The sequence below is a fragment of the Mustela lutreola genome, chromosome 3, assembly GCF_030435805.1.
Source record: "Mustela lutreola isolate mMusLut2 chromosome 3, mMusLut2.pri, whole genome shotgun sequence".
Lineage (NCBI taxonomy): Eukaryota > Metazoa > Chordata > Mammalia > Carnivora > Mustelidae > Mustela > Mustela lutreola.
Window position 1 is genome coordinate 71,801,122 of NC_081292.1, and position 12,680 is coordinate 71,813,801.

The following is a 12,680-nucleotide window of genomic DNA, read 5'->3' on the forward strand; positions in this document are numbered from 1 at the left end:
ATCTTGACGTTTCATGGAACCCAGCACTGGATGACTATAATTCCCTTGAAAGGTATAGTTAAAAGTTGGATTTGAGCTAGCAATTTGTTAACAGGCTTTATGCTGGTGAGGATATTTGTGAATGTGAGGAGAGAGGCACCATGGAAAGCAAATACGTGAAGATGGAAGAGAGGACAGCACTGTCCTATGAACTGAATGTTTATTTCCCCCCAAAATTCCTATGTAGGACACCTAACCCTAAAGGTAATGGCTTTAGGAGGTGAAAGCTTGGGAGGTAACTAACTAAGCCACAAGAATCCAGAGGCCCCCGTGATGGGAGTAGTGTCCTTCCAAAAAGAAACACCAGAGCTTTTCTCTTTCCAGCAAGTGAGAACACAGTGGGAAAACAGTCATCTGCAAATCAGAAGAGAGTCCTCGCTATGAACAGAAACTGCTAGCACCTTGGTCTTGGACTTCCCAGTCCTAGGAGGTAGAAAAGCTTGTTGTGAAGGCACCCAGCCTCTGGTAATTTGTGATAGTGGCCTGAGCAGACTGATACAGAGAAAGAACAGAGATGACCCCTGATGGGTTTGCATTACGTGTCACCTAGCCAAATGGACTGATGCTTTCCCTAGCAGACTCTAACGTTTTTGCACCAGACAACAGAGCATGTTTTGAGTAGCACTGGTAAAAACAAACATCTCAGAATTTTAGAATTATTCACCAAAAGAGAGATGGAGCAGCTCCCCAGGGTGACTGATTCTAAAGAGAGACCAGGGATTTGATGGTGTCAATTCCCCGATACGTCCAGTCTGCTATGTATATTCAGGCGGCCCAGCCCTCAGGAAATCCTGAAAAAGTTCCCAGACACAGAAAGACAGAGCACAGCCGAATGACAGGAGAATAGGCCTTAAGGAATATGGGCATCTGTTACACAGCTTGTTGCTGGGTGTGGGAACTCACCGTGCCCCCATGTGAGATAAGAGCGTTAATGACTCTGGAAACAGCATTCAGTCAATGACAGATGGCCAGTTGGAGGATAACTCAGCTTCTCAGAGCATCGACGTGAAGCATGTTCTACACCACCTCCCTTGGGTGGGTGTCTTGCCCATCCTCCCCCTAATCTGTCATGACAAGGATTGGGTGAAAGCCTCGCGGTTTACATGGTTGGTGAGCAAGAACTATCCAAGGGCATGACATAATCATTCTGCTTGCTGCTTTAGTTGAACACATGATTTCAAAGGTTTAAGTTTGCTGGACAAGCACTATAAAAGATTTTTCTTTCTCACAGTTTTACTTTTCAACCGTAAACCCCAGATATACCAACTACCTGGTCAGGAAACCAAAAAAGCCATTGTAGCAAAATGTATTACATTTGGGATTTTTATATTTTGCATATTCTCTTTAATAGTTTAACATAAAATATACTAATAACTACTTCCACTTTGTATTTATAATTACACATCTTGTTAGCTCTAGAGTTAAAAGAAAGAAACAGTCCTAGGAGCAGAATAGTTGGTTTAGCACTTAGACACCATCTGTTTGTTTTCCTTCCTTCCTCCCTCTCTTCCTCCCTTCCTTCCTTTTTCCTTTCTTTTCCTTTCCTTTCCTTCTTATATGCACGAAGCGTATCCCTCGTGCTTATGGAATATTGAAAAGCCCCCGTTCACCTAGCTTTACCCACCCCAAAGCCTTTTGGTGACATACACAAGTTAACATGAGTGTGAATTCAGCATTTGGTCTCCTTTGCAACACGTTTAGCCATGTTAGAAGAGTGGAAATAGTATCAGAGTGCTAACACAAAGAGTCATTTAACTTTTTTCCTCTCATTCTTCCCAGTGTCTCTTTGAGTAATAACAATCTCCATGGCCTAGGTTCCCGAGAAAACAAAGTCCCTAGAAAGCAAAAGTTCATGTGCTAACATGTTTTGAGCATCTCTCAGCCAGGGAAGCAAGAATGAAGGGGAAATGCAGGCGGGAGGGAAGCAGGAAAGGTGAACAAGAGAGTGCACTGCTAGAGGACAGGGCCTGGTGATTCCAGGTTGAGTCTGGTCTAGCCCAGCATCCTCAGAGAGGCTATATAGGAAACTACGGGCGTTTCCAGACTCTGCCTGAGAGAGGACAGTAGAGGAGCATGTCCATTGCTTCCATCTCTCATTGGTTCAGCTCCCCTGGGGCAGTAACCTCTCTCCACCTCCTGACCAATCAGATCCTTTGTAGCCCCCAGCCTCTGTAGCATCAGGGATTGGAAAGCGGTAAGTGGAAGCCCTGCTGAGCGCCCTTCCTGGAGCTTGAGAGCGTGAGCGCTGTCAGGGTTCCACCGCAGGAGTAAGGAACCTCGCCCTGGTCTGCAGCGCTGATGGCTGCTGGGGGGACAGCGAGGCCAAGCCCGTGACAGCAGCACTAGCCACCGTCAGGATCTCTGGGGCCAGAAAGCAAGGCTAGTGACGGAGTCCACCGTAGACTGGAGCACAGTGCTTTGTGTAGACCTCTCGTGTTATCTTAAATGACACACTTACAACCATTGTAAAATTCAACTATTAGGTAGTGTATTGGCCCACTCCCCATGGCCCACTGTAAATGTTCAAACCTTTACCTAGCTTGAGACTACGAAGAAATACATTAACTTATCATTTAATAAAGAAATCAGTAGCCAACTCCTGGATAATTATCTGAAAAAATTTTACTCATCTGTTTTCAACATTATTTGTTTTTAAAAGGGTGGGAGGGGTCTACATAATTGATCATAAAGGATTTGTGGAGTAAATGATGGTTCATCTCCTTGAAGGATTATTACCTCACTTTGGAAAGGATAATTATTTTAAAATACTGCACATTGTGAGAAATGCTAATGACATAATGTGAGATTAGAAAAGCAGAATGCTACACTTTCACATTGTGATTCAAAATTGCATTGGTCAGGAGAGGCTAGGTCACAAAACAAAGCAAAATCTTAAAAATCATAGTGGCCTGGGTGGCTCAATGGGTTAAGCCGCTGCCTTCGGCTCAGGTCATGATCTCAGGGTCCTGGGATCCAGTCCCGCATCGGGCTCTCTGCTCAGCGAGGAGCCTGCTTCCTCCTCTCTCTCTCTCTGCCTGCCTCTCTGCCTGCTTGTGATTTCTCTCTGTCAAATAAATAAATAAAATCTTAAAAAAAAAATCATAGTGGTTTAAGACAATAAAGGTTTGTTTACCACTCGCAAGGACTGTGTCCTATGTTCAGGAGGTTCTCCCGGCTGCTGTCCCTTGTCTTGTCCATCACTCCTGCTGCTTTGCTGGAGTGGAGGATGAATGGCATCCCTCCTGGAAACATCGTGCAATCCAGTCACTAGAGTTTCTTCCTGTCCCTATAAACATGTGACTGTCCACAAGCAGAAATCATCAAACATGTCAATGTCAAACATCAGACAAACCAGAACAAGCATAAAGCAAGCAAACAAACAAACAAACAAAGAGGTCCTGCCCTGGAAATGACTCCCAGTAGTACCGGGGTAAGGGCGCTTGGGCTCAGGGGCCACAGACATTAACAGGAAGCTTGGCACAGCCCGTCCTCATCAGCTCAGACTCAGAGTGCCTCCTGAGATGGGCTGGAAATGTGTGTCTGTGCGCATAACCCATCACCCCGATGGCGCAACTACGACTTGTCTGGCTTTGTGTCATAGTTCATTTTGTGCTGTCAGTGTCAGTCCCAGTGCTAACATGACTCGTGAGAGTTCAAGAGGGTTATGACTAAGATCATTTGATGACAATGGTCCAGCTTCCTGCAGCACAAGCAGTTTGTGGAGTTGAGCACTTGACTGAAAATTTCTTGCTCCAGGCCAGAAAGGTAGTAATTTCCGTTTATTTTACACAGACAGCACTTCTTCAAGAGCCTCTGTGGATGTCTGTTTCCCTAGAAAAGGTAATTCATTCCAGTGATTTAGGATTGAAACTCAAAACCTATATGCCATTAGTAATTTAATATGGATATAAGAAAAAATTTCTGAGAATCGTACGGATTATTAAACACTAAAATGTGCTTCCGGAGAAAATTGCAGGATGTCTTCGTGTGAGGTTTGTTGGTTCTCTATGGAACCAGAGGTGCTGAATACTTGCTTCTCAAGCTTGGGATTTTTATGATAGGATCTATAAAATCAATACACTGAGTTGAGGAAAATTACATCTTACCAGTCTGTGAAAAAAATAAATCTAAAATCTTCTAGATTACCATTTATTGTGCACTAAGCAAGTGTTGCTTCCCTAGCAAAGTGATTTACCCAGTTCCTTTGATTGCAAAGATTAGAGAGACGCCAACACACTTGGGGAAAAGTTTAAGTGCCCAGAGCATTTAGTGTACCAATGAAAATGGCAAAGATGAGCAGTCTTTCCTTAAAAGAAAATGTATCAAACTCCAAGTGTAATTCTAATCATGTGCTTGTTTAATAGCAATCTATAGTTAAAAGTCATTCAAAGGAATAGCACTAAATTCATACTATAAAAGGATATGAATACATAAGTTGACTGGCAAATATGCCATATTTTTGAAATGACAAAAATGTTCTCAGTTTTTTATATTCATAGTTAAACTGTTCATGCAGTTGTTTCATTCATACATGGGTTGGGTTCTAAAAGTTTCTGCGTAACTTGGCTGTTAGGAAAATGCATTTTTCCTAAAACACAATTAGTACAAAGAGACTAATAACCAGAGATTACTAGAGGCTAAAGATTGTTTGCTTCAGTATTGCTTCCTGGCTTTTCATCCATTCTGCAAGTTTGGGCTCAGCTCTTCTGATGTATGCAAAGACAACGACAACTTTATGCCACCTGTCAAACAGTGACTTCAACACCCCATTTCAGAGATGTATAAAAAGATGTGCCTTAGAGTCAATGGAACATATTATGTAGCCGACTGATACTCAAAGACAACCTATATACCAACCTGTATTATCCAACTTAATTCAAATATAAATCCTAAAATATATGGTATTATCCCCATTTTGCAGATAAGGAAACCATGGCTCATCAAAGGTTGGGGACCTCTGTCAGATAATACAGGGCAAATTTAATGGTCAAGACTTTGTTGGATTCCAAAGGCTAAGCTCTTAACAGTGGGCTGCCCACAGGTATTTAGGATCTGCTTGGTAAAACAGCACTAGGATTTCAACTATACTAGGAGGATCCATTTGATGATAACATTCATGAGGAAGTAGGAGGTGTCTGGGGTGATTCGAAGTGCTGAGCTGAGGCTGAATAGAGGAAGGTAGGTCGCCTGGGGGAAGAACCAAAATGGAGCTTCCCGTTACAGGGAATGGAGAGTAGGGAGGATAGAGACATGACGCCACATGACTGCATGAATTATTAGTTAACCCACAAAGAACAGCAAATAACCAAGACATCTAGAAACTAGCTATCTGATTCTCTTGGACTTGAGTCAGTCTCAGATCTCTCCTCATCATTCGCATTTCTATCTTGATCCAGAGGTGTGCTCGGGTACATACGACCTCTTGAGCTAGAGAAGGTATCTAGGAATGTGGTAAGTGTGGGAAAAGAAGACGTATTATTCCTTAGCACAAAACTATCATTCTAATTTTGAGTAAATTATAGATAGATGATAGATAATGGATGAATACAGAAACATATGCACACACACACACACACACACACACACAAAATTAATTGCAAATACCTTGCAAATATTCTCCAGTATTTTTTTTTTTAAATTTTTTTTTAATTTTTTATTTTTTATAAACATATATTTTTTATATACATATATTTTTATCCCCAGGTCTGTGAATCACCGGGTTTTTTAAGGTCTTATCATCTTTTGCTTTTAGACCTCCCTTGAAATATATTTAATATGATTTCACTTGTGTAAAAGTTTATGGAAGAGAAGGATTGCACCATGCAATATGACCCAGGCCCTGCATTTTTTGGATTCTTGGCTCACTTTCACATTTCAGTGATAGAGATTTAAAATATATATACCGATTTTTAAAGCATGCTTCACATTCATCAATGTAAAGATATGTCTGGGAATTATTTCAAAATAATCTAGGTGGAGAGGAAAGTAGGTGGTATTATAAATAAAACAAGATTGGCCATGAATTGATAATTTTTGGAGTTGACTGATGAACCCATGGGGCTTCATTTGACTATCCTCTCTGCTTTTGTGTTTATTTGAAGGTTTTGGCAATAAAAAAACCTTCTTTAATGAAAAGAAACATGTTTCATAAAACTGAAAAAAATGGTTGTCACATTTTCTACTTAGAGATATTCATGGACCCTGTTTTTGGTCAAATGCTTCATGGCTTTATGTAGTTCTAAGACCTAATAGAAAGGTAAAGTTCTCTCTTATTACAGGAAACACTGTTTTCCTTTGATACCAGTGTAAATTTACCTTATCTACGTTGACCTATAAATTATAAAAAGTAACTCCCAGATCTACAGGGCTTGGTCTAACCCCCACATCTCAGTGTTTTATATAAAAATGGCAATAACAGATTATGCCTTCTGTGAAATAAAGTGAGTTTTAGACATTGATTGTAATATGCGAATATACCTGTGAAGTGCTAAAGGCATACTCCTGAGATGTTCACGTGGAACAGCCTTTCCTGTGCCAAACCTCCAGTAGAGACTCCTTAGAAAGTGCTCTCACTGCTCTTGTTCTCTGTCCCCAAAATGATCCCTGCTTGGCATTTTGGATCAAGTTGACTGACTCTGACTTATATGAGCTAGCGAGGTTTTTTGGTGCTGGTTTGCTTTCTAAACACAGTCATAAATTCTCCCCAAATTTAAAGGTTCATTTACAATTTACTTTCCTCAATATTATTGACAATATTTGACCTGAGAAAAGAAGCTTTCCTTATATTTACCCATTGTCTTTTAAATCTTTTAGAAAATGTCTGTTGATGATGTAACTCTGTCCATTCTGAAAGTGTGATGAAGTAGGATCTTGCTTTAATAAAATGCTCATTAAGGGTTTTTCTTGATTTTTTAAAAAATTTTTAAAATAATTTAAATTCAACTGATGTAACATATAGTGCATTATTAGTTGCAGGGGTAGAATTCAGAGGTTCCTCCTCCGTTGCATGTAACACCCAGTGATCATTACATCATGTGCCCTCCTTAATGCTACCATCCAATTACCACATCTCCTTCCCACCTCTCCTCCAGCTACCCTCAGTTTGTTCCCTGTCATTAAGAGTCTCTCCTGGTTTGCCTCCCTCTTTGTTTTTAATCTTACTTTATTTTTCCTTCCCTTTCCTCTGTTCATCTGTTTTGTTTCCTAAATTCCACATATGAGTGAAATCATATGGTTATTTGTCATTCCCTGATTGACTATTTAACTCAACATAATCTGCTCTAATTCCATCCATGTCATTACAAATGGCAAGATTTCATTCTTTTTGATGGCCAAGTAATATTCCATTGTAGACATATACCACATCTTCTTTATCCATTCATCTGTCGGTAGACATTTGGGCTCTTTCCGTATTTTGCCCATTGTGGACATTGCTGCTATAAACAGAAGGGTGCATGTGTGCCCCTTCGAATCACTATTTTTGTACCCTTTTGGTAAATGCCTGGTAAAGAACTGCCTGGTCATAGGGTAGTTACTTATTTTTTCATGTTTAGTTAGCCAGTGTATAGTACATCATGGGGGTAGTTCTATTTTTGAGAAACCTCCATGCTGTTTTCCAGAATGGCTGCACCAGTTTGCATTCCCACCCAGCAGTGTAAAAGGGTTTCCCTTTTTCTGCCTCCTTGTCAAACATCTGTTGTTTCCTGAGTAGTTAATTTTAGCCATTCTTACTGGTATGTGTGGGGTGTGTCTCATTGTGGTTTTGACTGGTATTTCCCTGATGCTAAGTGATGTTGAAATACTTAGTAAGTTTTACCCCATTTCAAGAAGAAGGTGGAATTTAGCTATTAGAAGAATTTCTTTATTGAGGCACCTGGATGGCTCAGTTGGCTAAGCATCTACCTTCAGCTCAGGTCATGATCCCAGGGTCCTGAGATAAGGCCCATGTCAGGTTCCCTGATCAGTGGGGAGTCTGCTTCTCCCTCTCTCTCTGTCCCTCCCCACCCTGCTTGTGCAAACTCTCTCTTTCTCTTTCTCAAACAAATAAATAAAATCTTTTTTAAAAAAAGAATAAGAGTTTATTTATTTATTTATTCTTATAAAGAAAGAACATGAGGGGGCTAGCGAGAATCTCAAACAGGCTCCTTGCTTACTCTGAGTCCCTACAAGGGGCTCAATATCACAACCCTGAGATCATGACCTGAGTCAAAATCAAGAGTTGGACACTTAACCCACTGAGCCACACAGGCACCCCCTAACAGAAATGTTTGAAAGGTAAATATCCTCGCTGCTTTACCACTGGTGTCAAGATAATATTTTTAAAAATTCTAATGGTGTGTCTGAGTATGTGTCCGTGATTCATGTGGTGGCTTGCACTGGTTTTGAGCATGGCAGTCTACATGCCTTCTCCCAGAAGGCTGCATGTTAGAGCACTTTACACAATGCTGCTGAAACAACCATAGCAGGTTTGTGTGAGATGATCAAAAAAGGACCCTGCAGGAACTCCTGCCCACCTGTCAGGGGATCCCAGCTCTGTAATCCAGCGTTTCTGCTGTTCCTTCTCCCATCAAATGCTGGCAGTTTACAAGTGAGCAAGATTAACTTTTGCTCTGGTCTATTGGATACTTCTTATAATGGTCAGGTCCCCTTCTATTTTCAAAATTATAAGCTTTGTGCAGTGGCACTATTGTAGCCAATGAGGTTTATCCGAGGTGTGATTATTGCTAATTGAAAACTTTTTTCAAAATTGTGTAATATTCCCAGTGATTTAAGCTCAGTGAAAAGAATTCATGGACTCACGGTTCCTATTGCATTCTTTAATATATTATCTCACAGAAAAGTAGGATTTACAGGTAAAAGCCACATGAAGTCTCCAATGTCAGTTCCCTGAAACTTGGAATGTCTGCATTCTTATGTTGATAAACATTACATCGAACACCTCATCATTCTCTCCCTGATTTAATCTAACTTATCTCCCTCTAGTCCACAGACACAATCCTCTTCTCATTTTCCAAAGGTCTCTATGCTGTGAAGCAAGATCATTTGTCTTGATCTTTCTCTGCCTTCTGGTCATCCTTAACATGGTTAACACCAACTGCTTCTGCAGAACTTCTCTAACTATAGCTGTCGGCTTCTCTACAAACTTCAGTCATCTGCACAAATTTTCAGTAGAGGAATATTCCTTTTTTTTTTTTAGGTTTCTATTTATTTATTTAAGAGAAAGAAAACATGAGCAGATGGGAGGAGCAGAGAGAGAGGGGGAAGCAGGCTCTCCACTGAGCCAGGAGCCTGATGTGGGACTTGATTCCATCACCTTGGGATCATGACCTGAGCCCAAGGCGATGCTTAACCTGCTGAGCTACCCAGGCATCCCAGAGGAATATTCCTAATTCAGCACTAATATAAGCATTGTGTCCTTGACCACTTACATGTGACCCAGAGCACCGTCATCTAAAGCAGTGTTCTATATTATTTGGTACAGTACAGCTTTATAGAAAAAGAAAAAGTCTTGGGACCAGATAGAACAGAATTCATATACCACTGTTAATTTTCTCTTGCTGTGTAGCCAGTGACCACAACATAATGGCTTCAAACAACACACCTTTGTTATCTCACAGTTCCAATGGATCAAAAGTCAAGGGTCCTCTGCCAGCTCTAACAGTGCAGGAAACAAATAGGTCTTAGAAGAAGAGTGTGGATTCTCCTAAGATGAGCCAGATAGTAACTCAAATCCCACTTGCTGTTTTGGGATGTGGTTTCATTGTTGAGAAAATTAATCCATCCCCTGGTACCTTCAGGGTCTTAAACTGGCACGTGCTTTTCTTCTTGGTATCTGATAGTAATGACCACCAGAAGCAGTTTCCTTTTAGCTGGCAAGGCCACTAATATATATACCTTCACAATCCTACCTCAGGGGTGTATTGACTCCCATCCTTATATTTAGATATTAACCCAGTTATAATTTAGTCCATAGGGAAGTTGACATCATTAGACATAAGACGTCACACTGGCCCATTACACTGATGGCATTATGGTGATTGGAGCTGGTGAGCAGGAAGTAGCCACTACTCTCTATATATTTATAAGACATTTGCCTGTCAGAAAAGAGCACAATAAATCCTACAAAATACCGAAGGCCTTCTACCCGAGTGAAACGTAGAGCTCCAGCGGCATGAAGTCAAGGTACTCTTCTAAGGTGAAGGAGAAGTTACTGTATCTGGCCCATCCTGCATTCAAAAAAGGGTCACAATACCGAGTGGGCCTCTTTGGGTTTGGGAGGGAATTTATTTCCTTGTTCAGGTGTGATAATCCTTAGTTGGGTGCGATGCTTCAGCCCATTTACTGAGTGAGTGAGCTGGAAAATTGCTTGTTTTGAGTTAGGTCTGGAAAAAGAGAAGGTTCTGCAATGGCCCAGGTAGACATGCATGATGCCATTGGTTATTAAGAGAGACATGACACCCTGAGACTCAAGATACCTTGGTGGAGGGACTGCTCAGGAACAAGAGCAATAAAAATGTCTCACCTCCTTATCATACTTGGGGAAGGAAGGATAACAAGTGGAAATATGTGCTAAAAAAAAAAAAAGTAACTCACCTGCCTATATGTATATATATATATATATAAATATATATATATATATATATTTTTTTTTTTTATTGAAGTTATGAACTTTCTGTGAACATAAACAAGAGATCATCCCCAAAGCAAAAACTTATAGTGTTGGGTTGTGTTTTTTTGTTTTTGTTTTTGTTTTATTTTCCCTTCTGTATCAGCAGACTCAGAAAGAAGGAGGGACTGTCTGCCCTGTTCTTAGTCCTTACCCCAGGCTTTTCAACTCCACCTATGGGCTCTGCGAAGAGTCCATAGAGGAGGAGGCATCCTACCTGTGTAGGTCTGGAAAGATTTCCTAGACTCAAATTAAAAAAAAAGGTAGATAGATAATTTGAAGGGCCCTGTAAACAATAAAACCATTAAAGGTCAATGGATCCAAACTGTCCGGCAGCCAGAGCCCAACAAGTCAGCCTCAGTGACCTGGAAGCAAGGCTATGAAGGACTGGGTCGGCACAAGACAGATGACTGACCAGGAAAGTTCTTCCTCTTCACTCAGACTGTCTCAGTACCAAGAGCCTTCTTAGGAAAAGCTTCCCTCTGGACACATCGTGATACTGTTTTATCAAATGATTCTTCTGGTAAAGACCCTCTCATTGAGAGATGGTTGATCATAGTGGTCAACCAATGTTTCTGGAAGTTGAAAAATATTTTGTGGGTGACTCCCCCTCTCTTATGGAGCACTGCAGTCTTCTTAAGGATGCACATTTGCCTGGTGTTATGTTGGCAAAATGTAAAATGGCTTATGACTGCTCTCTTGAAACTTGTACTCTAAATTAGGGGAAAATATATGTATTTTTTTAAAGAAAAAAAAGTTAATTTTTTTTTCTTTAACAGTTCTTTTTATATAAGGTAAGAGGTAGATTTGATCGGCAGAGAAATTTTTCCAACTAAATTTAATCCTGTCTGGCCTCATTGTTCTGGAGGATTATCAGGAATTGGAACCTCCCCATTTGCTCTTTGAATCATCTCAATCCAGGTTGCATTTTTAAAAAATTGTTTTCCTATGCACTTTTACTCTTTTAATATACTTGTCTTGCTGTTACTTTGGATTAGCTAGTCTAACTAGCAATGAATTAATTCATCTTGACAGCAATGGAACCATGAAGAACTTCTTGTGATGTTTATTTATTCCAGTGTGTCCAAGTGTGTGAGTGTGGCTGTGTGTGGTACGCTAAAATACATAAGCAAGTGTCACTTAGTACTAAAGTTAAATAAATAAAAAATGACCATGTAAGTGCAACACAACCTAGATATTAAAATCAGTTAGGAAGTAAGTTTAAAAAGAGTTTTTTAAATTATATCTCACTGTGACTTATTTTTTTTGGTTTTCAAGGGTTTCTGAGTATATAGGAAAATACAGTTGCCATTCTTACTGTACTTGTGACTTCATTATGTAATATGATGAGGAAAAGGAATTGGGGCAGTTAGCATAAGAAAAGATATAAGAGAATGTGGATTGCTTACTATTATTCATATGATTCTTTTTTTTCTAAAGATTTATTTACTTACTTTAGAGAGAGAGTAACACACACACACACACACACTTGTGCAGGTGAGTTGGGGTGGGGACAGAGGGAGAGAATCCTCCAGCTGACTCCCTTCTGAGTGGAGCCCACTGAGTCAGGGCTCAACCTCAGGACCCATGAAATCATAAACTGAGCAGAAACCAACAGCTGAATGGATGCTCAACCGAGTCACCCAGGTGCCCCTATTGATATGATTCCAAGATTTCTATCTATATATTATTCAAATTATTACGTTTTGTGTGCTATTATAAGGGAAATCTTTGGCATAAGTACTGAAAGTATATATTTTAGTACTTTGACTTTTAAACTTTTAAGAAAGATCTTTCAGTATGAACAAATTGTGAATGTGTGCTAAAGTAATAGAAAATGAGAATCCAAAAGACTTCATTAAAAAAAGCACATATCTAAATATCCACAGGACTTACAATATGACTTCTTTTATTTTACTTCAGTATGGCTTATTTATAAATCTTCACAGAAGGTAAAACAATTGGAGGGGAAGTT

General features: G+C 40.1%; 1 non-coding gene across 1 annotated transcript; it reads left to right on the plus strand.

Moving 5' to 3' along the window:
• The first annotated feature begins 8,705 nt into the window (after positions 1-8,705).
• Positions 8,706-8,849, plus strand: LOC131828259 (U4 spliceosomal RNA). The gene has a single exon (XR_009352308.1). It is a non-coding gene; the product is annotated as a U4 spliceosomal RNA (small nuclear RNA).
• The last annotated feature ends 3,831 nt before the right edge of the window (positions 8,850-12,680 follow it).